Source organism: Nycticebus coucang, chromosome 1 (assembly GCF_027406575.1).
Source record: "Nycticebus coucang isolate mNycCou1 chromosome 1, mNycCou1.pri, whole genome shotgun sequence".
In the NCBI taxonomy this organism is placed as follows: Eukaryota; Metazoa; Chordata; class Mammalia; order Primates; family Lorisidae; genus Nycticebus; species Nycticebus coucang.
The window spans coordinates 126,610,310-126,637,468 of NC_069780.1; the positions used below are offsets into that span (position 1 = coordinate 126,610,310).

The following is a 27,159-nucleotide window of genomic DNA, read 5'->3' on the forward strand; positions in this document are numbered from 1 at the left end:
ATGGAAATAAATAAGTGAGCCTGACAAGTATCCCAGCTCCTCTCCTGAAGGAAGTTTCTAGACCGTAGTACTAGGATAAAGAATCCAAATAGAGCCCCTGTATCAGTGAGTGGAGAAGACAGAGTTCAGAATTTGGGAAAACAGAGAGACAATGCTCTACGGGCCTACGGGGCAGAATACAAGACAGGCACATAGCACAGAGAGAAAGAGTTCTGGAGATCCTAAGAGGACAGACAGCACCCTTGAGTCATTGACTAAGCAGTGATCTGCACATGTGTGTGAGGAACTACTGAGTCCTGGCAAGAAACAGTGAAAAGAAGTAGGCAGAAAAATCCTCTGAACCTTGCTCGGAATATCATCCTCCCACTAGTTAAGAGTAGGAAAACATCCTACTGTGCATAGCAGTGAGTGGCATCCTCAGAAAAGAAATGCATTAGTGATGATCCAGATTAGACCTAGTCGAAAGTCTGCTCAAGACCAGCCCCAAGAAATCAACTCTCGAAAAGAATCAAACTGATTCCAAGGATCTTAACTGCATTCCACAAAAAGCCTGAAAATAGTCCAAGGAGGAAAAAAACCCCTGTGTGCATAATGTTTGGCTATCAGTAAAAAAAATTACCAAGCATGAAAAGAAATAGGAAAATATGACTGACATCAAAAGAAAAAAAGAAATCAGTCAATGAAAACAGATTCAGAACTATGCAGATGATAGAATTAGAGGCCAAACATGAAAACAGCTATTATAAATATATTCTATATGTTATAGAAAGTAGAGAGAAACTGGAGAATAATGATCAGAGTAATCGAAGATATTAAAAAGACCCAAATCACACTGTTAGAAATTTAAAAAATACAATATCTGAACTAAAAATACACTGGATAGAATTAATAGCAGGCTAGAAATTCCAAAAGAAAAGCATAGTGAAGTTAGCAAGAGAAATCAACTGAAATGAAACAGAGAGAAAGAAATACCAACATTAAGAGACCTAAAAACCACATAATTGGAGTCCTAAGTATCATTCTGTAGTCCATCCAACTTTGAGCATAGTAAGAAATTTTGAAGCTTATTAACCCAAGAGCAACTCACATTTATTTTCATATTTCTAATAAGTGTTAGTAAAAATATTTTATTTACTATATAATTAGACCTATTTTTGTTTCTTTTCATGTGTCTTTATCTGTTTTATTGATTTTGAATATTTGAATATTTGTATATTTGAATATTTGTTACCCAATTACTGTAAGTTGCCTTACACTTGAAATATTTTAATGTTTTTCCTGATTTTCAGGTACTACTATTTTGACAAGAGGTAAATATGTGAAAAATATCTCAAAAACATAGTTCTTTATATAAATTCTAAGCTTATTGATTTATCCAAAAATACTTATTGAATGTTTATTATGTTTTTCAAACTAGTAAAGCCACAGTCAGCAAGAAACATAAAACCTCTGCCCTGGAAAGATCATTTTTTAATATGAAAAACAGAAAATGAATACATACACAATAAAATACATTATATAATTTAGGCAGTAATAATTAAAAGTCTCTGCCCTCATAGAACATGAGAGAAATGAAGGAAGATAGACAATAAATAAAGAAAAAATTATATAATATTATTTCATACTGATAAGTACCCTAAAGATGAAAATAGACCAGCTATTAGAAAGTTATGAAAATAAGTCTTCTTCTATAAATAATCAGAAAAAAATCTCCCATAAATGTTGGCATTTACATTAAACAAGGAGATCTAAATGAAATGAAGATACAAGCAACATAACTATCAAAGGGAAAGGAATTCTAGACAGAGAGAACAACTCTGCAAAGGTCCTGTGGCAGGAATGAGTTTGGTGTATTTGAAGAACAGTAAAAAGGCACTAGAGCCAGATCATGTAAGGCCTGGTGGCCATGACAAGAGGTTTATATTTTTATCCATTTTATTAAAAGTGTTTATTTTGAAATTATTCTAAAATTAAAACCTGGGTTATACAACATTGCTTTTTCTTCAACAAGTAAAACCACAGTGGGGAAAGATATAATCTGTAGTTTAATCATACAAAGACAAGTCCTGTTAAATTGTAATATATTTTCTTCTAGTGTATTTTTTACACATAGGAATTGTTTATACTTGGTCAGACTGTCAATATAACTTTGTAATCTTTTTTCAAATAAGAAAATGTTATAAAATTTTTCTATGTTATAGACTTCATGAATATCATTTTTAATGGCTATATAAAAGTGCATATGGATAGTTATAACAGTTCACAATAAGTGCATTCACTATTGTTAAAATTTTGATTCAAATAATGTGTTATCTAGTGAATAGTCTTTCCCCTCAGAATTCAAACAGTATAATTTTTGAGTCAAATATTGCTATTTTTAACCTTTTTAATGTATGTTGCCAAGATCTTTTCAAAATCTGCCTTTCAATGCCTCCATTAATGTATGACAATGCCTGTTTCACTGCACCCATGCCAGGACTGGTTTTATCATTCTGGCTGTTTTATAAATCAATACAGTTTGTTTTTATTCTTTGCTAACTTGAGGTGTGAAAAGCTGTATATCAATGTTGCCTTTATTTTGTATTTCTTTTATTAATAACTGTGGCAGATTAAAAAGAGCTACAAATTCTTTGACTCTCCTCCCATCAATAGACAAGGTATTTTGTCTCCCCTTGAAAATGGGCTGGCCCATAACTACTTAAAGTAATAAAATACAAGGGAAGTAACCCTCTGCCAGTTCCAGGCCTAGCTTTTAAAAAGGACTGCTTGGAGCCCTGAGAAACCACTAAGTCCATTTACTCTGCTAGAGTGGCTCAAACTTACAATCCTAGCACTTTGGGAGCCTGAGATGGGAGAATCACTTGAGCTCAGGAGTTTGAGACTAGCATGAACAAGAATGAGAACCCATGTCTTAAAAACGAAGAAAAAAATAACCATTGTGGCAGGTGCCTGTAGTCACAGTGACTGGGGAGACTGAGGAAGGAGGAATGGGAAGTTTGAGGTTGCTATGAGCTGGGCAGGCACCACGGCACTCTAGCTTGGACAATAGATTGAGATTTTGTCTCAAAAAACAAACAAAAGAGCCCTTGGACCCCATGTAAGACCCTAGTTCACCATGAATTGCTCTTTTCCCCATGTTTTCCCCATGCTCTTTTGGACATGTTACCAAAGCCTCATAGGCCCTCCAAAACAACCGGGCTGTTAAGTGAATGGCACAAAGTAACACCACATAAAGCAGAAGAATCATCCATTCAAGCCCTGGCTGAATTCCTGACCCATAAAAATCATATGATATAACAAAAATTAATTGTTGTTTAACGGGGTTTGTTTGAGGTTAGTTTGAAGAGATTCTGAAACATGAATTGCATATTCTCTTCTGTGATTTATCTGCTTCTGCAATATCTAGTCAGGTATTAATGTTTTTGATAATATATTTGAGTATCTAAAGAATAAACTATCTGTCATACTTTTTAATATATATTTCAAAGCATATATTTTCCTTTTGATTATAGCTTGATTATAAATATTTTAAGTGTTTTTAGCATTTCATTTCAAAGTTTATGACAGTCTTTTCTTATATCATTTCTGCAATTTATAATAGACCCATATAAATGTATTAACCTTTAAATCCATTTTGAAAGAATTTTCCTTATAGTTTATCAGAGGAAAAAATGTTATTAATACTTCAAATTTCTCTCTTTTTAATTCCCTGGTTCTTCCCTATTTTTATGACAAAGCATAGATAAAGTAGTCCACAGAATAAATGATATTGCTAATCTACGTAAAGTTCTATCCCTAATTACAAAGGAATGAATGCCCCCTTTTCTGAATATGACTGATTTTCCCCAAAATCTTGATAGTGCTTGTTTCCTGAGAATTAAAATGGGAGAGATCTTAGATAAACTAGGGTGTGGGGGGACAGGAACAACCTCATGATAACGAAAATAAAAAGCTAAAAATCCAATCAAACACATATGTTTTAATACAACATTAAGACCTAGTTAAATCATTAGACGGCTTTATGTGAAAGACCTATGCTTTCACAAATTTGGGAGGCAATATGGCAGCAACAACAAAAGCTTGTAACAATGTTACACCATAGCTCTTGTTTGGGACAGCTTAGAAAGATGGAACTGGAGGGTGGAGCAAGATGGCAGCCGAGTAACAGCTTCCTTGCATCTGGGCACCGTGAGTCTGGGGATATAGGACTCCAGGCATCTCTGGCTGGTGGGATCTGCCTATCATCACCCCTGAGAGGATACAGGGAGTCAGCGAGAGACTTCTGGACCCCAAGAGGAGGACTAAAACAGTGGAAAACCGGCAAGTGGTCGCGTGTGTTCAATCCGCCTAAACCCGCCCGCAACTGTAAGTTCAGTAGCAGCGAGACTGCAAACCAGAAAGGCCTTACCTGTGAACTGTTTTGGTGTCTTTGGACTTGGCACTCAGCTGAACTGCCTTGGGGAGAGCCTGAGCGGGAGTGCGGAGAACTCTGGCCTTTGTCTAGGGCCCCAGTCTGAGCCGCTGAGCCAGACGGAGCTAATAGAGTTTGGCTCTGGGTCACAGGCAGACATTGTGAGCGATCTGCCCTGGCAAGCTCCGCCCTCAGGGTCGCAGAGCTGGAATTGGGTGGGAGCTGGTAACCCAGCGACCAAGTAGCCTAAGGGCGGGGTCTGAGCCGCCTTGCAGCCCTAACCCTCGGGGGCAGAGGGAGACCAGTTTTGACACACAGGGTAAGTGGATAGCCACTTCAGCAGTGATTCCAGCAACAAGCACTTCCCTGAGAAAGCTTCTGCTCAGTAAGTGAACAAGTTCAAAGTGCCTTTTAAGTGGGCTGAAGAGAGATTTAGGGCATCTACCTGCTGGGGTTCGAGAAACTAGCAGCCTCCAGTCGTATCAGAACTGTGATTAACATCTCATACCCCAGAAGACCACGTGTTGCCCAGACAATATTCAATTCCATATACATACTGCTTTGTTTTTGGTTGCGTGTGTGTTTTTTTTTGTTTGTTTGTTTGGTTTTTTTTCTGGTTTGGTTTTTTTTTGTTTATTTTGACGTTCTAGATTGTTGTTTTGTTTTTTAAGTTCAACCTTTTCCATACAGATCCTTTTTCTTTCTCAATTTTTCTAGTTTAATTATAATTTCCCATTGCTGCCTATTTCAATAATCAGAACTTCATTTTTGTTAGTGTTTCTACCACTATTATTTGGTTTTTCCAGCCAATTTTATCCCGTAAAGCTTTCTGTTTGCTTGTTTTGGTTTGATTTATAGCATTTTTGTCTTTCCTCTCTACTTGGTGGAGGTGGGGTACTGTGTCTGATCAGGTTAGCACAGAGCTGCTGACCTCAAGTGAACCACCCCACTTGGCACTCCCAGAAGGTGTTTTTTTTTTTTTTTAAGGTTGTATCAAAGTACCCTACTGTACACCTATATTGCTCTGTCTCCCTCTTTCTGTACCTCTCTTCTTTTTGTCAATATTCCTTTCACCCAACCACTCTCCTTTCTCTATTTTTCTTTTTTTTCATTTTTTTTTTTTTCTTATCACTCGGTCCTCATTTCTTTCATCGCTTTTTTGCTCTTAAATCTTCTCACCCTCCTGGTCCTGTAACCCTTAGTCCACAGGCACAAGAACTTAAAGAGCAAGAGGAATTGAAAGGAAAATTAGGGCAAGTAAACAGATAAAAGAAATCACCCATGAGGAAGAATCAACAGAAAACTCCAGGCAACATGAAGAACCAGTCCAGAACTACCCCGCCAAGGGACCATGAGGTAGCTACTGCAGAGGATTCCACCTATACAGAAATGTTAGGAATGACAGAAAGGGAATTTAGAATACACATGTTGAAAACAATGAAGGAAATGATGGAAACAATGAAGGAAACTGTTAATAAAGTGGAAAATAACCAAAAGGAAATTCAAAAACAGAATCAAATAAGAGATGAACGATATGAAGAATATAAAAAGGATATAGCAGAGCTGAAGGAAATGAAACAGTCAATCAGGGAACTTAAAGATGCAATGGAAAGTATCAGCAACAGGTTAGACCATGCAGAAGAAAGAATTTCAGAGGTAGAAGACAAAGTTTTTGAGATAACTCAGATAGTAAAAGAGGCAGAAAAGAATAGAGAGAAAGCAGAACGTTCACTGTCAGAATTATGGGACTTTATGAAGCGTTCCAACATACGAGTTATAGGAATTCCAGAAGGGGAAGAAGAATGCCCCAGAGGAATGGAAGCCATACTAGAGAATATTATAAAAGAAAATTTCCCAAATATCACCAAAGATTCTGACACACTGCTTTCAGAGGGATATCGGACCCCAGGTCGCCTCAACTCTAACCGAGCTTCTCCAAGACATATTGTGATGAACCTCTCCAAAGTCAAGACCAAAGAAAAGATTCTGCAAGCTGCCAGGAGTAAGCGCCAGTTGACCTACAGGGGCAAATCCATCAGATTGACCTCAGACTTCTCTAATGAAACTTTCCAAGCAAGAAGACAATGGTCATCTACCTTTAATCTACTTAAACAGAACAATTTTCAGCCCAGAATTCTGTACCCTGCTAAGCTAAGCTTCAAAATTGACGGAGAAATCAAATCATTTACGGATATACAAACATTGAGGAAATTCGCCACAACAAGACCAGCTCTACAGGAAATACTTCAACCTGTTCTGCACACTGACCACCACAATGGATCAGCAGCAAAGTAAGAACTCAGAAATTAAAGGACAGAACCTAACCTCCACACTGATGCAAAAGATAAAACTAAGCAATGGACTCTCACAAAATAAGACGAATAGAATACTACCACACTTGTCAATTATCTCAATAAATGTTAATGGCTTGAATTCCCCACTGAAGAGACATAGATTGGTTGACTGGATTAAAAAACACAAGCCATCCATTTGCTGTCTGCAAGAAACACACCTGGCTTCAAAAGACAAATTAAAGCTCCGAGTCAAGGGTTGGAAGACAATTTTTCAGGCAAATGGAATTCAGAAGAAAAGAGGAGTTGCAATCTTATTTTCAGACACATGTGGATTTAAAGCAACTAAAGTCAAAAAAGACAAAGATGGTCACTTTATATTGGTCAAGGGAAAAATACAACAAGAAGACGTTTCAATTCTAAATATTTATGCACCCAATTTAAATGCTCCCAGATTCTTGAAGCAGACCTTACTCAGTCTGAGCAATATGATATCTGATAATACCATCATAACAGGGGACTTTAACACTCCTCTTACAGAGCTGGACAGATCCTCTAAACAGAAATTAAACAAGGATATAAGAGACTTAAATGAGACTCTAGAACAACTGTGCTTGATAGACGTATATAGAACACTCCACCCCAAAGATAAAGAATATACATTCTTCTCATCACCCCATGGAACATTCTCCAAAATTGATCATATCCTGGGACACAAAACAAATATCAACAGAATCAAAAGAATTGAAATTTTACCTTGTATCTTCTCAGACCATAAGGCACTAAAAGTGGAACTCAACTCTAACAAAAATGCTCGACCCCACCCAAAGGCATGGAAATTAAACAATCTTCTGTTGAATAACAGATGGGTGAAGGAAGAAATAAAACAGGAAATCATTAACTTCCTTGAGCATAACAACAATGAAGACACAAGCTACCAAAACATGTGGGATACTGCAAAAGCAGTTTTGAGAGGAAAATTCATCGCTTTAGATGCCTACATTCGAAAAACTGAAAGAGAGCACATCAACAATCTCACAAGAGATCTTATGGAATTGGAAAAAGAAGAACAATCTAAGTCTAAACTCAGTAGAAGAAAAGAAATCTCCAAAATCAAATCAGAGATCAATGAAATTGAAAACAAAAGAATCATTCAGAAAATTAATGAAACAAGGAGTTGGTTTTTTGAAAAAATAAATAAAATAGATAAACCATTGGCCAGACTAACGAGGAATAGAAAAGTAAAATCTCTAGTAACCTCAATCAGAAATGATAAAGGGGAAATAACAACTGATCCCACAGAGATACAAGAGATCATCTCTAAATACTACCAGAAACTCTATGCCCAGAAATTTGACAATGTGAAGGAAATGGATCAATATTTGGAATCACACCCTCTCCCTAGACTCAGCCAGGAAGAAATAGAGCTCCTGAACAGACCAATTTCAAGCACTGAGATCAAAGAAACAATAAAAAAGCTTCCAACCAAAAAATGCCCTGGTCCAGATGGCTTCACTCCAGAATTCTATCAAACCTTCAAGGAAGAGCTTATTCCTGTACTGCAGAAATTATTCCAAAAAATTGAGGAAGAAGGAATCTTCCCCAACACATTCTATGAAGCAAACATCACCCTGATACCAAAACCAGGAAAAGACCCAAACAAAAAGGAGAATTTCAGACCAATCTCACTCATGAACATAGACGCAAAAATTCTCAACAAAATCCTAGCCAATAGATTACAGCTTATCATCAAAAAAGTCATTCATCATGATCAAGTAGGCTTCATCCCAGGGATGCAAGGCTGGTTTAACATACGCAAGTCTATAAACGTTATCCACCATATTAACAGAGGCAAAAATAAAGATCACATGATCCTCTCAATAGATGCAGAAAAAGCATTTGATAAAATCCAGCATCCTTTTCTAATTAGAACACTGAAGAGTATAGGCATAGGTGGCACATTCCTAAAACTGATTGAAGCTATCTATGACAAACCCACAGCCAATATTTTACTGAATGGAGTAAAACTGAAAGCTTTTCCTCTTAGAACTGGAACCAGACAAGGTTGTCCTCTGTCACCTTTACTATTCAACATAGTGCTGGAAGTTCTAGCCAATACAATTAGGCAAGACAAGGAAATAAAGGGAATCCAAATGGGAGCAGAGGAGGTCAAACTCTCCCTCTTTGCTGACGACATGATCTTATACTTAGAGAACCCCAAAGACTCAACCACAAGACTCCTAGAAGTCATCAAAAAATACAGTAATGTTTCAGGATATAAAATCAATGTCCACAAGTCAGTAGCCTTTGTGTACACCAATAACAGTCAAGATGAGAAGCTAATTAAGGACACAACTCCCTTCACCATAGTTTCAAAGAAAATGAAATACCTAGGAATATACCTAACGAAGGAGGTGAAGGACCTCTATAAAGAAAACTATGAAATCCTCAGAAAGGAAATAGCAGAGGATATTAACAAATGGAAGAACTTACCATGCTCATGGATGGGAAGAATCAACATTGTTAAAATGTCCATACTTCCCAAAGCAATCTACCTATTCAATGCCATTCCTATCAAAATACCAACATCATACTTTCAAGATTTGGAAAAAATGATTCTGCGTTTTGTATGGAACCGGAAAAAACCCCGTATAGCTAAGGCAGTTCTCTGTAATAAAAATAAAGCTGGGGGCATCAGCATACCAGATTTTAGTCTGTACTACAAAGCCATAGTGCTCAAGACAGCATGGTACTGGCACAAAAACAGAGACATAGACACTTGGAATCGAATGGAAAACCAAGAAATGAAACTAACATCTTACAACCACCTAATCTTTGATAAACCAAACAAGAACATACCTTGGGGGAAAGACTCCCTATTCAATAAATGGTGTTGGGAGAACTGGATGTCTACATGTAAAAGACTGAAACTGGACCCACACCTTTCCCCACTCACAAAAATTGATTCAAGATGGATAAAGGACTTAAACTTAAGGCATGAAACAATAAAAACCCTCCAAGAAAGCATAGGAAAAACACTGGAAGATATTGGCCTGGGGAAAGACTTCATGAAGAAGACTGCCATGGCAATTGCAACAACAACAAAAATAAACAAATGGGACTTCATTAAACTGAAAAGCTTCTGTACTGCTAAGGAGACAATAACCAAAGCAAAGAGACAACCTACACAATGGGAAAGGATATTTGCATATTTTCAATCAGACAAAAGCTTGATAACTAGGATCTATAGAGAACTCAAAGTAATCCACATGAAAAAAGCCAACAATCCCTTATATCAATGGGCAAGAGACATGAATAGAACTTTCTCTAAAGACGACAGACGAATGGCTAACAAACACATGAAAAAATGTTCATCATCTCTATATATTAGAGAAATGCAAATCAAAACAACCCTGAGATATCATCTAACCCCAGTGAGAATGGCCCACATCACAAAATCTCAAAACTGCAGATGCTGGCATGGATGTGGAGAGAAGGGAACACTTTTACACTGCTGGTGGGACTGCAAACTAGTACAACCTTTCTGGAAGGAAGTATGGAGAATCCTCAAAGCACTCAAGCTAGACCTCCCATTTGATCCTGCAATCCCATTACTGGGCATCTACCCAGAAGGAAAAAAATCCTTTTATCATAAGAACACTTGTACTAGACTGTTTATTGCAGCTCAATTTACAGTCGCCAAAATGTGGAAACAGCCTAAATGCCCACCAACCCAGGAATGGATTAACAAGCTGTGGTATATGTATACCATGGAATACTATTCAGCCATTAAAAAAAATGGAGACTTTACATCCTTCGTATTAACCTGGATGGACGTGGAAGATATTATTCTTAGTAAAGCATCACAAGAATGGAGAAGCATGAATCCTATGTACTCAATTTTGATATGAGGACAATTAATGACAATTATGGTTATGGGGGGGGAAACAGAAAGAGGGAAGGAGGGAGGTGGGTGGGGCCTTGGTGTGTGTCACACTTTATGGGGGCAAGACATGATTGCAAGAGGGACTTTACCTAACAATTGCAATCAGTGTAACCTGGCTTATTGTACCCTCAATGAATCCCCAACAATAAAAAAAAAAAAAAAAAAAAAAAACATTTTTAAAATAAGCATTCAATCAAAAAAAAAAAAAAAAGAAAAAAAAAAAAAAGAAAGATGGAACTGGCCCAGGGAACTCCTATCAAGACTGCAAAGAGAATCCTGGTGTACTAGATACCTCTTGTGCACTATTTCAAACCTTTCAGCCCCACCTTTTATTTCAGCCACTCCTCCCAAAACCACTCCCTGGAGATTTTGACCAGCTCCATACAGGTGCAATTGGTCAATCTTCACCCCCTTATGTGGAGGTACTCTTACTCTGCACTCATGTGGTACATGTACACAGTATGGAATTGTGGGTAGTCAACACTGTGGGGCCACTTTTGACCAATGGGCCAAGGAAACCAATGGATAAATGCTCTCCCTTTCAGCTCATGAAAGGATAGCCATACCACAGTAGAATCTCTGTAAGTTGACCACCCAAGGGAGTGTAATAAACTAGTAAACATATGGAGGTGGTCAACATAAGGAACTAAGCCTACTATACTGATATATACATGTGATGCATGTCCAGTCTGTGAAAATTAGGTCAACTTAAGGAGATGGTCAACTACGGAGGATCTACTACATACGTCTCCTCAGAAGGCTCTGGAAGAATTGAGAACCAGGCACCAACCAGTAGGGACTCAATATCACATCTTCGTAGTGGTTTTTACTCCTCCTCTTCTTTACTCTCTCTGCCTAGTATTCTTCTTTCAAAAGAAGCACCTTCAAACACCTTTATCTCAGGCTTTCAAAGAAACTCAGGCTAAGATACTCTATATCCTGAAAATAAATCCCTATTTTTGCTGAGGTTAGCCAGAGTCTATTGCTTTGGCAATTAAAAGTAATTTAAGAACATAACTAAAACTAAAAAGAAAGAAAAATAAAAACTATATTTAAGAATGAGAGAAATGTACCAAAAAATCTTAAATGAGATATTGAATTAAATCTAGAAGTATATTAATGCATAATGTGTAATCTTGCCAAGTAAGATTTATAACAGAAACATTATAACCTAAGAATGGTTGAACATTAGGAAATCTGTCAACATAAACTCTATATTAATAAATCAAAGGGGGAAAGCTATATGATTACATTGATAGATGTTTGAAAAACATTCAATGAAATTCAATATTCAATCCCAATGGTTTTTAAAAGCTCTGGAAAAAACTACAATTATAAGACATTTCTCTTAATTTGATAAAGAATCTAATAAAAACATGATTAAATGTTATAAATATTTCCATTAAAGCAAAGAAAAATAGAATGCTCACTATCATGACTATAAATCATTGTACTATAAAACATTGTACTAGAATACGATTAGAGATGAAAAGTAAATTAAGTTATAGATGTTAGAACAGATAAAATTGTAGATGATCTAATTGTTTACCTAAATAATCTAAGAGACTGAACTGAAAAATTAATAAAGTAAGAGTACCAGAGAGTTGCTAGGAAAAGATAAACGTGTTAAAATCAATAGATTTTATAATTTTAACAATAATCAATTAAAATTATAAAGGTAATATATACCATGCCCAATAGAACAAAAGTTGTCAAATATCCAGAATAATACCTGTCATTATACAAGAAAACTGTACAACTTTACCGTAGGACATGAAAAACATTCCAAGATTTTTAGGGACACTGTAAAGTAATACTAAAATTTATCTGAAAAAGAAAATGTACAGGAATACATACAATTAAGAAAAAATGATGGGTACAATGATCAGATATCAAAATCAGTCAAAGAGCATTAATAACATAATTAAAACTTATGTCAATTGTGATGAGGGAAACCAGATCAGGGCTCTAGGCCCATTTATATATCAGTTAAGATTTTCCTGTTTCTCTATGAAGGTTTACTTGGTCTGCTATGCTTTGCACAGTCAGCTGACAATTTTGACACACAATTAGATGATTTCGGCAATGTTTTCATCAGTTCTGCTCATTACCAGCTGACCTCTCGTCAGTGACACTTTCTCTCCTCTCAGAAAAATGTTTAATCCATTGGTACACTGTCATTTTCTTCATGGCATTATCCCCATAAACTTGGATTAACATGTCCATGACTTCACTTCTACTCTTGCAAAGTTTAACAAGAAATTGAATATTTATTTGTTGCTCTAATTCAAGCTCTGACATTCTTGCAACAACACACAAAAACATGCAACAGCAATAACGAACCTCACTCACTCAACAAGACACTGCCACACATCAACATGAACACAGCTGTGAGATACTGATATACCAAGGTTATGAAACCTTTCCGAGTTGTTTGTACAGGGCTGTCAATGTAAGTGCACGGTGTCCAGTTCATGAACTTAATTGTCATACCTCATACAAGAGAGTATTTTCATAATTTGGAAGTGAAGAAGAATACCCCAAGCAAAACACCAATCCAGAGCCATAAAGCAAAAGACTGGCAGATTCACTAAAAATTAAAACTTGGGGGAAAAAATTGCAAAGCATATAGAAAATGAAGTGTTATGGTCATAATACATATTACTCTTAAAAATCAATACTTTGAAAATTCACAGCAAGACAAAAGACATAAACAAGGAAATTTCTAGAAGAAATACCAATGACCAATAATCATTCAAAAATATGGTCAACATCAGTAGTAAGGAAGAAAAGAAAATTTAAACAATGTATCATTTTGTATTATTTAGAATGAAAAGAGTAAAAAGATCACTAATATCCAATTTTGTAGAGCATTTGAGAAAATGGGAATTTTGTATACTTCTTGATAGGAGTACAAATAGGTACTGTTTGAAGGAAAATGTCCATTTTCTCATTCAGTAAATATCACTGAACACCTATTTCATGCAACATGCTGTACAAGGTCCTAGGAATACACCAGTAAACAAAACAGACAAAAGTTCATGCCCTCACAAAGCTTACATTCTAGAGGGCAGGGTGTAAGATGGAGAAGATAAACAATAATTAAATAGTAGAGCAAGTGGTTTTAACTACAACAAAAATTATCAGGGAATTGACAGTGATCATGTTGGGAAGATGCTATTTCATGTAGGGTGGGCAGGTGAGATCTCACTGATAAGGTGCCATCTGAGCAAAGACCTGAAGAAAGTGAAGGAGAAAGTCATAAAGCCATCTAGGGGAAGAACACACTAGATGCTAGGAAGGGCCAAGGCCCCAGGACACAGCAGGGATATCGGTATGGCTGGAACAGGGTAAGAAGTAGAAGGATAGATGATTAGAGAAGAAAGGAGGCAGGAACCATGTAAGGCCTTGGAAGCAATGTTCTAAAGCTTTGGATTTTAGTTGGACTAAAACAAAAAGTCATTGGAGGGTTTTTAGAAAAAGTATTACACGACCGAACTCACATTTTATGAATTTGCGTGTCATCCTTGTGCAGGGGCCATGCTAATCTTCTCTGTATTGTTCCAGTTTTAGTATATACACAGCCAAAGCGAGCACTGAGGTCATATTTTAAAAGGATTACTCTAGTTGTTATTTGGAGACCAGTTTCTAAATGGACACTAATTAGGAATCTATTTCAATAAGCCAGATAAAAAAGGATGGCAGCCCGGGCTAAGGTGGTACAGTAAAGGTGGTTAAGAAATGGTTGATTATTATGGATAGAATTTGAAGAGAGGCAGGGTGTAAGAGGATCACTGTCAATTTCCTGATTATTTTTGTTGTACTTAAAACCACTTGCTCTACTATTTAATTATTTGTTGTTTATCTTCTCCATCTTACACCCTGCCCTCTAGAATTAGGATTTACTAATGGATCACACATGGGACGTAAGAGAAAGAGACAGGTCAAGGGCAATACAAGGTTCTTGACCTGAGCAATTAGAACCTAATAATTACCAAGATAGGGAAGTATATGAAAGAAGCAGTTTGGAGAGTGGATAGTAAAAGTGAGTGAAATTTGCAACAGCTACTAGACATTCAAATGGAGGATCAATTAGGTCACCTAACATTCAGGAACACGATGGGTATTAAAAATAAAAACTCAAGGGCCATCAGTGTGTATATAGTATTTACAGCAAAAGATCTGGGTAAGATCCTCTCCAGCATAACTCTAACTGGAGAAGAGAAGTTCACCGAGCCATGGGGCACTCCAATATTTTAGCAGTTGGAATATGAGGAGGAACAAGCATAGAAAGCCAACAAAGAACAGCCATTGAAACAAGAGGAAACCAAGAGGGCAGCATCCCAGTTGCCAAGCACAGAGTGTTTCAAGAAGGGAGGGATAACTGTGCCAATTCCACATTATCTATTAAAATGTAAAGGAAGCATACTTTCTCACTCAGCAATTCTATTTTGAACTATTTTTCTACACAAATATATATGTACACATTGTAACTGTATATCATGGATACTTATTAAAGTATCATTTGTAATAGCAAATTAAATACCCTTCAACAGGAGAATGGTCATATTATGCTACATCTGAAAAAGGGAATAAAATGCAACAGTTTTTAAAAGCTGGCAGAAGATAGGTACAGCTATAGAATGATTTCTGAAATATTAAATGAAGAAAAAACTACTTGAAGAATAATCATATAGAAGGATTGATTCCAAATACATGGAAAAAAAAAAACATACATGTGTATGTTACCCTCAAAGCAGGCAGGGTGATGTGGTGAGAGAAAGCATGAGCTCCATCCAAAGCAGATTTCCTGGCATATAAATTTGGCATGCCACTTTGGACAAATTTCTAAACTTCTCTTGGCCTTCCCTTCCCTTTCTATAAAATCCCTCAAAGGGAGGTTCTTAGGACTAGATAAATTAATATACAAAAAAAGGTGTGACTCTGGCACATAAAAATTAGTAAGTGTTACACATTAATAATATCCTAATGGTGTATACTATAATCTATAACAACAACATGTAAAAGTGCACAGAAAGAGATTTTGAAGTTAAATTCCCAAACTGTTAACACTAGTTGTCTCTGAAGAGAAGTTTGGGATTGGAAGTTGGCAGACAGAATGAAAGGTGATGTACTTAAACATTTTACCATAGAAATATTACCTGGATTTTTAATAATATACTTATGGAAATTTTTTACAAAACTGTATGTGCTTTCCTTGCTAAACTTTAAACTTTTTTTTTCAATTTAGAGGAGAAAAAAATAGTAAAAGTTTATACATCTCAATGGCTATCCCTGGCAAGTTTTAGTCAATGACCTATGTTACAACAGACACCAAAAAGATCATTCTAATGAATATTGTGAAGGAGGCAATACAATGTTCTCTAGCCATTGCCAAGAAAAACACACAGACAGACCTGTGGCAATAAAAATAGAAAAGACAGAAAAGAAAAGCCTGAATAAAATGAAAGAAAAAAAAGAGAATGAAATTAAGCACAGATTCAGAGACTCTGAGTCTAACAAATTAGGCAAATAAAAATCCCCATCGATCACATTTGAGAGAAGTAGTCACCCAGCACAACCCACTGGACGCAGCAGTATGTATCACTAGTTGGTTACACTTTCTATCAACCACAGGCCCCAATCAGTCCTGCTCGACTCATCTAAAGCAACATAGAATTAAGTCTTCTCTCTCTTCATGAAGACAGACTTTTGGCTACATGCCCTGGTCCCACTAACTTGTCTGGGCAGGCCCAGCCCTGCCCAGTGTGGGCAGAGAGAGCACTCCAGGCAGCTGGCAGCTACAGTTGCACCAAACCTAAGCCAAAGGACATGGAAGATTCTTTCCATCTGGTGCTGCCAACAGGTAAAATCGTCCAGACAATGTGGATGAACAACTGCGTGACTTCTGACTGACTGAATTCTTTTGGAGAAACAAGTATGAACAGGACACAAGCGCTAGAGCGTGCTTTATGCAGACTCAACCCTTTACGCACAACTTGACGCCCTCCTTTCACCAGCTCTTTCTTTGTCTTCAGTGCAAAGCCTTGCCCAGCTCTTCTCAGACCTTCCCAAGGTGGAGCACACTACTCCATGTATGCCTCTGCCTCTAATTACTATTTACTGCATTTGCATGTGTTTTTTCTCATTATAATGTCATTAACATGCAAGGGAGCCCAGTTGCCAAGGCAACCAGGAGTGGCGAATGCAGGCATAGCCTTTAATGAAAACTTAAACCTATTTCTTTTAATTCCCACTGTGTTTTTTGGCTCATTTCACCTTTGTGGTCACAAAAATGGTAATATCCTACAGTGACCCCTTCTTTTGTGATGTTGCTCAAAGGTCTTGGTAACTTATGTGTGTTCCCCTGCATACATTCACACATTATATTTTTCATAACCAACCTTGTTAACTTCTCTCAATACAATAAATTTTCCTTTCTGATCAACACTACTCAGTCATAGTCCTTTAGACTATCTAAAATAATCTATTTTTCTCCAAATTAAATGCTGTCAGTTTCTTCAAATTTGATGTGATTTCTAGAGTCCTTACTCACTCATGACTGGCCCCCTCTAAAAGCACTCTAAATGATCTGGTTGAGATCAAACTCCCTACTTGCAGGGGTGTCCAACTTGAGGCCTGACAGCTGCATGCTGATTTTATGAGGACTTTTTGCTTACTGTAGTGTCAAGTATCATGAAAAGTACGCAAGATTCTTTTTTTCTAATCAGCTTTCATAATGTTTGGGTATTTACTTTGTGCCCAAGACAACTCTTATTCTTCCGATGTGTGGCAGAAACGAAGAATGGTTGGACACTCCTGTTTACAGCAGCCTGCCAGTCTGGTAACTCTCTCTCAAAAAAATAAGAGGTTAGTTTGACATGAATTATTTCCAGCCAATCTACAAAGGTATGTTTATAAAATCTGGCTAAAACAATAATAATGGTTTGGCAGGTGATTAAATTAAGATTTAATTTTTAAATAAAACAGTCAAATAGGCAAAAATGAGATGAGATGATAATGTGAAAAAAAAAAGTCCTAAATTTAAGCTAAAATAATCCATCTACACAAATACAGGAGCTCTTGCTAAACACTAATGTACAATTTTAAGACACAAGAGCTAAAGATGCTTTCAGAGTTCAATAAAAGCCAACGTGTGACAGGCTGTCAAGTAGTGACTATTTAGAACTCAGTTTGTAATTGTTACACTTGCAGGCACAGAAGAGGTGAGAAGAACATGGTTAACAGTACTGCAGAACTGTTTTTAAAAAAACAAATCTGATATGAACCAGCAACTAATCACCACCCCAAACCTATTGCCTTCCTATATCATTACCTTTCACAATATGAAGAAGGAAAGATCAGTGGGACCAATGAGAAGCAAGCCAACTTGAAGAATTAGAAGCCAATAAAAAATGAACTCTCACCTGTGATAGAGAAGCCTTGGAAAAGTAGACTGGTGAGAATACTGTTATCCAATAAAATCATTTGCAATGATGGAAATGTTCCTTGTACTATCCAAATGGAAGGCAGTAGCTGCTTGAAATGTGACAAATCCAAGTACAGAACCAAATTTTTTTTAATTTTACTTAATTTCAATTTCAATTTGAATAGCCACATGTGGCTAGTGGCTACCATATTGTAAAGCACAGCTAGCTACACAGATGAGTCTGCTGCAGAATAATTGTTCTGTCAGAACATTTTAAGATCAGACTATATTCTTCAACTTTCCAAAAAAAAAAAAAAAACTGAAATGGAGCCACCAATATCCAACCATCCATAGTCCATGAGGAGACCCTACTGTAGCAACCTACACAGATGAAGCCCCAGGCCATATGAAGTCTGCACTGAGTATAGCACAGAGTCAAGTACACAGACTATAAGGTTAAACTGCATGAGTTCAAACCCCAGCTCTACCACCAATAAGTGTGAACTCAGTTTCCTCATCTGTAAAATGTAAATTATAATGGGCACTATTACCAGTCAGTATGAAAGTAAACTCAGTTAATACATGCAAAACATTTAGAATAGATACTGGTATAGCCAGGCACAATGGCTCACACCTGTAATCCCAGCAGTTTAGGAGGCTGAGATGGGAGGATGGCTTGTGGCCAGGAGTTCAAGACAAGCCTGAACAACATGGTGAGACTTCGTCTCTACAAAAAATTAAAAAATAAAAATTCAGCAGGCTTGGTGGTGCACACCTGTACTACCAGCTACTCTGGAAGCTGAGGCAGAAGGACTGCTTGAGCCCAGGAGTTCAAGGTTGCAGTCACCTACGACTGCACCACTGCACTCCAGCCTGAATGACAGAACAAGACCCTGGTTTCCAAAAGAAAAAGAATAGCAATGGATACAAAGTTATTGCTAATGAGTGTTTTTTTCCCAAAAAATAGTTTCAAGAGTCAACTTATTTTAATCAATCCCACGAGTGAGTTATAGAGAGCCAGGATAATTGATTTCTCCTTCTGGACAGCTGTCGGCTTGGTCCCACTCAGACTGACCCTCCTATACCTCCCATCCCACTCCTACTGCCTGCCATGCCCTTAGCAATTATGGACAGCAAGAGGACAAAAGGATGCTCCGGGCCCTGCCCATCACATATGCTCAGCTTTTATGTTTATTTCCTGAAATACTTCTCTCTCTCTACCCTTGCTTTTTACTTCATTCTCTGAAATCTAGCTGCTGAACTTAGGATCTGTCATAGCTGACATTCTTGCCTCAGCCTTCCAGCTTGTCAAACCTTTCAGTCGAGTGCTTCCTAACCCCTTTCACATCACAGCACATGTAGAAGATCATGACAGGGTAAACTAGAGGGGATTGGTGATGCTTATATGGAACTTTCTGGAAAAAAACTTAACTACATTTTCCTTACATTGTATAATTATCACAGCCAATCCCCATTCCCACCCCTGCCCCAGGCAAGCACTAATCTACTTTCTGTCACTATAGAGAATATTTGTCACTTTTCTCCAAATGATAGAAATGGCTTTCTCAGCATTAACCAGAATTTGGATAATTCAAATCTAAATTGTACTTCAAAAGTGCCATTATTCAAGGTGTCAGTAAATCAAATAGACTTTCCTTTATGTTCATGGACAAAAGTAATGTAAAAATTTCTTATGATAATATGAATAAATTATGAGTATGATTAAAATTATACATTTCAATTCAATAAATGAAGGTTTTCTTTAAGTTGACAAGATGTTGTTCTACTTGTCTTAATAATTATTCTTTACTATTCAAACTGTGACACAGACTAAACAAAACTGCTATCATTTTTTTTAATTTTTTTATTGTTAAATCATAGCTGTGTACATTAGTGCAATCAAGGGGTACAATTTGCTGGTTTCATATACAATCTGAAATATTCTCCTCAAACTGTTCAACGTAGCCTTCATGGCATTTTCTTAGTTACTGTATATAAGCATTTGTATTCTGCCTTTAGTAAGTTTCACCTGTACCCATTCTAAGATGCAGGATAGGTGTGGCCCCACCCATTACCCTCCCTCCCTTCCCCTTCCTTGGCCCTTTCCACATAGTCTTCTGCTATAGTTGGGTTATAGACTTCATGTGAAAGCTATAAATTAGCTTCATAGTAGGGCTGCATACATTGGATATTTTTTCTTCCATTCCTGAGATACTTTGCTAAGAAGAATATGTTCCACCTCCATCCATGTAAAAATGAAAGAGGTAAAGTCTCCATCTTTCTTTAAGGCTGCATAATATTCCATGGTATACATGTACAACAATTTGCTAGTCCATTCGTGGGTCGATGGGCACTTGGGCTTCTTCCATGACTTAGCAATTATGAATTGGGCTGCAATAAACATTCTGGTACAGATGTCTTTGTTATATTGTGATTTTTGGTCTTCTGGGTATAAACCTAGTAAAGGAATTATAGGATCGAATGGCAGGTCTATTTTTAGGTCTCTAAGTATTCTCCAAACATCCTTCCAAAAGGAATGTATTAGTGTGCATTCCCACCAGCAGTGTAGAAGTCTGCCTGTTTCTCCACATCCACGCCAACATCTCTGGTTTTGAAATTTTGTTATGTGGGCTACTCTTACTGGGGTTAGATGATATCTCAAAGTAGTTTTGATTTGCATTTCTCTGATGATTAAGGATGATGAGCTTTTTTTCATGTGTTTGTAGATCATGCGTCTGTCTTCTTTAGAGAAGTTTCTCTTCAAGTCCCTTGCCCACCCTCAGATGGGATCACTTGTTCTTTTCTTGCTAATACATTTGAGTTCTCTGTGGATTCTGGTTATTAAACCTTTATCGGAGGTATAACTTGCAAATATTTTCTCCCATTCTGAGGGCTGTCAGCTTGCTTTACTTACAATGTCCTTGGCTGTGCAGAAGCTTTTTAGTTTGATCAGGGCCCAGTAAAGTATTTTTGATACTGCTTCAATTGTCTGGGGAGTCATCCTCATAAAATATTCACCCAGGCCGATTCCTTCAAGAGTTTTTCTTGCACTTTCTTCAGGTATTTTTATAGTTTTATGTCTTAAGTTTAAATCTTTTATCCAGTGAGAGTCTATCTTAGTTCATGGTGAAAGGTGTGGGTCCAGTTTCAGTCTTTTACAGATCGCCAGCCAGTTAACCCAGCACTATTTGTTAAATAGGGAATCTTTTCACCACTGAATGTTTTTCATTGGCTTGTCAAAGATCAAATAACGGTTAAGTGGCTGGATTCATCTCTTGGTTCTCTATTTTGTTCCAGACATCTACTTCTCTGATTTTGTGCCAATACCATGCTGTTTTGATCACTATCGATTTATAGTACAGTCTGAGGTCTGGTAGTGTGATTCCTTGTGCTTTGTTTTTACAGCTGAGTAATGTTTTGGCTATTCTACGTTTTTTCTGATTCCATATAAAACTAAGTATTATTTCTTCAAGATCTTTAAAATATGGCAATGGAGCTTTAATAGGAATTGCATTAAAATTCTATATTGCTTTGGGTAGTATAGACATTTTAACAATGTTGATTCTTCCCAGGAATGAGCATGATTCCATTCGTTAACATCTTCAGCTATTTCTTTTCTTAAAGTTTCATAGTTCTCTTTATAGAGATCTTTCACATCCTTTGTTAGGTATACTCCCAAATATTTCATCTTCTTTGGCACTACTGTGAAAGGAATAGAGTTCTTGACTGTTTTTTAGGCTTGGTTATTATTGGTATAAACAAAGGCTACCGATACATGGGTGTTGATTTTGTAGCCTGAGACATTGCTGTATTCCTTGATCACCTCTAAAAGTTTTGTAGTAGAATCCCTAGTGTTTTCCAGATATATGATCATATCATCTGCGAAGAGCGAAAGTTTGATCTCTTCTGACCCTATGTGGATACCCTTGATCGCCTTTTCTTCCCTAATTGTGGTGGCTAAAACTTGCATTACAATGTTAAAGAGCAATGGAGACAATGGGCAACCTTGCCTGGTTCCTGGTCTAAGTGGAAATAATTTCAGTTTAACTCCATTCAATATGATATTGGCTGTGGGTTTGCTGTAGATGCCCTCTATCAGTTTGAGAAATGTCCCTTCTATACCAATTTTCTTAAGTGTTCTGATCATAAAGCGATGCTGGATATTATCAAAAGCATTTTCTGTGTCAATTGAGAGAATCATATGGTCTTTATTTTTTAGTTTGTTTATGTGCTAAATTACATTTATAGATTTACATATATTGAACCAGCCTTGAGACCCTAGGATAATCCCACTTGGTCGTGGTGTATAATTTTTTGATGTGTTGTTGGATTCTGTTTGTTAGGATCTTATTGAGTATTTTTGCATCAATATTCATTAGTGATCTTGGTCTGTAATTTTCTTTTCTTGTTGGGTCTTTCCCTGGTTTGGGGATCAGGGTGATGTTTGGTTCATAGAATGTGTTGGGTAATAGTCCTTCTTTTTCTATATTTTGGAAAAGGTTTAGTAATATAGGTACTAGTTCTTCTTCAAAGGTTTGGTAGAATTCTGACGTAAAGCCATCTGGTCCTGGGATTTTCTTTTTAGGGAGATTTTGTATAGTTGATGCTATTGCAGAACTTGATATAGGCCTGTTCAACATTTCCACTTCATTCTGGCTAAGTCTTGGTAGGTGGCCTACTTCCACATTTTGGTCAATTTCTTTCAGAGTTTCGTATTTCTGAGAGTAGAGTTTCTTGTAGCATTCATTAAGGATATTTTGAATTTCTGAGGGGTCTGTTGTGATTTCATCGTTACCATTTCTGATTGATGAAATTGGAGATTTTACTCTTTTTTCCCGGTTAGGTTGGCCAAAGCTTTATCTATTTTATTGTTCTTTTCAAAAAAACCAACTTTTGGATTTATTGATCTGTTGTATAATTCTTTTGTTTTCTATTTCATTTAATTCTGCTATGATTTTGGTTATTTCTTTTCTTCTGCTGGGTTTGGGGTTGGAATGTTCTTCCTTCTCCAGTAGCTTGAGATGTTGCATTAAGTTATTAACTTCCTCTCTTTCCGTTCTCTTGAGGAATGGCTTGTAGTGCTATAAATTTCCCTCTTTGGACTGCCTTTGCAGTATCCTAGAGGTTCTGATAATTTGTGTCTTCATTGTGTTTTGTTCCAACAATTTGGTGATTTCCTTCTTAATCTCATCTATAACTCATCTATCCTTCAGCATAAGGTTGTTTAGCTTCCATGTTTTTGTATGGGTATGCAGATTCCTGTTGTTATTGAGTTCAACTTTTATTCCATGATGGTCTGAGAAGATGCAAGGAATAATTTCTATTTTTTTAAATTTGCTGAGGTTAGAGTTGTGGCCTAGGATGTGGTCGATTTTGGAGTATGTTCCGTGGGCTGATGAGAAGAATGTGTATTCAGTTTTGTTGGGATGAAATGTTCTATAGGTTAAGTCCAGATGTTGAATGGTTAAGTTTAAATCTAAATTTCTTTGCTTAGCTTCTTTTTGGAGGATCTATACAGCACTGCTAAAGGGGTGTTAAAATCTCCAACTACTATGGAACTGGAGGAAATCAAATTGCTCATGTCTGTTAGAGTTTCTCTTATAAATTGAGGTGCATTCTGGTTGGGTGCATAAATATTAATAATTGAGATCTCATCATATTGAGTATTACCTTTAACAAATATGAAGTGTCCATCCTTATCCTTCCTTATTTTGGTTGGTTTAAAGCCTATTGCGTCTGAGAATAGGATTGCAATGCCTGCTTTTTCCTGCTTTCCATTTGCCTGGAGTATAGATGACCATCCCTTCACCTTGAGTGTACATTTGTCTTTGAATGTAAGATGAGATTCTTGTATGCAGCAGATATCTGGTTTGAGTTTTTGTATCCAGTCAGCCAACCTGTGCCTCTTTAGAGGACAATTTAAACCATTCACATTAATGGAGAATATTGATAAGCCTTTCGAGAGTCCAGTGGACATTTTTAATCCTTTTGCAACTTTGGAAGTTGGAATTTGACCAAAATTTTCTGGGTGGGTTTACTTTTGTGGCGGAGGATTACACTGGTCTTTATGGAGGATAGGTCTGAGAATATACTGGAGAGCTGATTTAGTTGTGGCAAATTTATTCAACATATGAATATCATTGAAGTATTTAATTTCTCTGTCATAAATGAAACTCAGTTTAGCTGGGTACAGGATCTTGGGTTGAAAGTTATTTTGTTTTAGGAGATTAAAAGTCAATGACTATCCTCTTCTAGCTTGAAAGGTTTCAGCAGAGAGATCTGCAGTTATTCTAATATTCTTCCCCTTTTAGGTGATGGTTTTCTTACATCTGGCTGCTTTCCCAATTGTCTCCTTCATATTAACTTTAGTGAAGTTAATTATGGTGTGTCTGGGAGTTGTCTTATTCAGGTTGAGTCGTGCTGCAGTTCTGAAACTGTCTGCTATCTGAATTTCAGAATCTCTTGGCATATCTGGATTGTTCTCCTTCATTATCTCATGGAGAAGAGACTCTGTGCCTTGTGAAGCCACTTCGTTGCTTTTGGAGATCTCTATAAGACCAATATTAGTTTTCTTCGAATTATCCCAGAGCTCTCTGAGAGCGTGATCTGTTTTTGCCCTCCATTTCTCTTCTTCTTTGAGAGTTTGGGAGCATTCGAAAGCTTTGTCTTCAATGTCAGAAATCCTTTCTTCTGCTTGCTCCATTCTGTTACTGAGGGATTCTACTGTGTTTCTCAGATCTTTGAGGGCTGCAACTTCTTGTCTCAATGTGTCAAAATCTTTGGTCATTTGACCTTTGAATTTGTTGAATTCTTGAGATACCTTTTGGGTTACTGCTTGGAATTCTAATTAGATCTTATTTGCTATCCAGATTCTGAATTCGATTTCTGACATCTCAGCTATTTGTTTGTACATGGGATCTTGTGCTGTGTCTGCTCCATTGATCCTTGGGGGATTTGATCAACTCTGATTATTCATATTGCCATAGTTTATCTGTTGATTTCGCCTCATTATTGTTTTTCACCATTGCCTCTGGCTGTCCTCAGAGTTGGAGAGGTGTCTCTCCATGATTAGACCCCAGCGGGATCACCCTATTGTTGCTGGATATTTGTAGGGAGTGACCCTGTGTAGCTCCTCTGGGGCTGCCCCAGCCAGGGAGTTCTGGTTGTGGGAGCAACTCCGGAGTGTGACAAAGCCGGATCCATCAACAGGGCGGAGGTTGGTGCACACAGTTCTGGGAGTGCCTGGCGCCCAGTGACTTTGGCACAGACATCCAAGGCTTCAGCAGTCTCTCGCCAGAAGGGCTTCGCACAGAGGCAGGGAGGGCTCTGGAGGACACGTGGCTACCAGAGTCCCTGGCCAGATGAGTGGGCTGGTGTGGAGGCAGGGAGGGTACAGGAGGGAGGACATGGGGTTTCGCGGCTCCCTCAGTTCCTGGTCAGGGTGTGCAGAGGCCCAGCGGGTGCGGGTCGCAGGTCCGGGGCTGTGGCGCAGCTCTTACGGAGGTCCAGGTGGGTGCTTATCGCAGTCACAGCGCAACTCTTACGGAGGTCTGGGCAGGCGCCAATTGCAGTTGTGGGGCAATTCTTACAGAGGTCCAGGCAGCGCAGCTCTTACCAAGGTCCAGGCAGGCGACGATGGATATATTTTCTTTTATTACTTTGTATACATCTGGATGATGGCAGTGGTGGAAAACCAATTGGACTCAATGAAGTGGCATGGACTCAACACTCAAGCACACCATGTCTTACAATTCAGGAAACATTGGCAAAGCACACCAGGAAGGACTCTCATGGCAAGTGGCCAACTGCTATCATTTTAACCTCACATTCCCACAGTCGAATTTTTACCTTAAATCCATAAATGTTATCAGTGAATATGAAAACATTATTTCTATTAGGTTTATTTATTCAGTTAATTAAACTGATTTTAACCCAATAACTACCTTTTAACAAATCTTCTAAGTAAGTCTTACCAGAAGAGTTCTAGTTCTCCTTCTAGTTCATAAACTTTTGCCTAAACTCTTCCTTGGACAATTACTGCACTTTGGGAAGCAGTGGAAAGTTATCTTCCACTACATCCCATAAAGCTCAAAACAGCTGCAGGCTGTGGGTCAATCAGCTTCATCCCTATTTGACTGTCCATTTAGCTACACCAGAGTGTGGAACTATTACACAAGAGTTTCTTTGTGAGTGAAACATTGTACCACTTGCATCTCAGTGTTTTCACAGTACTCTTGATGTGAAGCCCACTTTCCTGTCACTACATCAATATACACATTCAAACCTGTTTCCATAATACCATTTTTGTTTCAAAGCATGAGTTTACCACCTTCAATAGCTCACCTCCAATAATTCATTTTGGGACTTCTTTACAGAGCACTGTATTCTTCCCAGCATTTTTTCTTGAGAAATTCTAACTTGTACTGCATTCAGGAGTTTCATACATTTAGTAGATTCCTCAATCTGAAGTGAAACCTATTTCATTTAATGACATGTATCAATGTTGTCTTTACTCCACATGACACAATATCAGTACACTTACTAGTATAATTTGAGAGTTTCACCTTTGCCATTCCTTTTCTTTACTGGCCTCAAACAATATCCACACTGAGTGGTAAAAATGAGGCATTTTTGGCTTCAGCTTAATGGCATGATCTTGTAACAGGTTTATCTGGCTTAATCTAACATTGTTGGAACCAATCTCTAAAAGAGCTCTGGTTTTTTGTGTTGCTTTTGCAGAACTCTAAAATGTTCGAACTTTTGCTGAGGAGTGTCTGCAGAGAGGTGCCAGTGCAGTGTGCTTGGTGCCTTATCTCTATCTCATAACTGCTCCCTGCCAGTATGACGTTTAGGCTGGGAAAAAAAGAGATACTAGGCACATACATCCAAATTTGAGATGATTGTCATTTCACCACCTAACCAGTGACTTTAACTTTTTTAATACTGTTTGTCTTATGAATATGATGAATTTCTAGCTTTAATGAGAATTATCTATTAAGATTGAAAAATAAGCACACTATAAAAATTATATCTTTTTTTAATATAAAGAATTAATGGGGCTTATAGGTTTTTCAATTACATG

At 37.4% G+C, this 27,159-nt stretch overlaps 1 protein-coding gene and 1 pseudogene across 3 annotated transcripts in view; both read right to left on the reverse strand.

Moving 5' to 3' along the window:
- ATG10 (autophagy related 10) overlaps positions 1-27,159 on the reverse strand; it is a 299,393-nt gene that overhangs the window by 228,390 nt on the left and 43,844 nt on the right. The gene's annotated exons all lie outside the window — the stretch shown is intronic.
- LOC128592498 (uncharacterized) lies at positions 14,127-14,243 on the reverse strand (annotated as a pseudogene).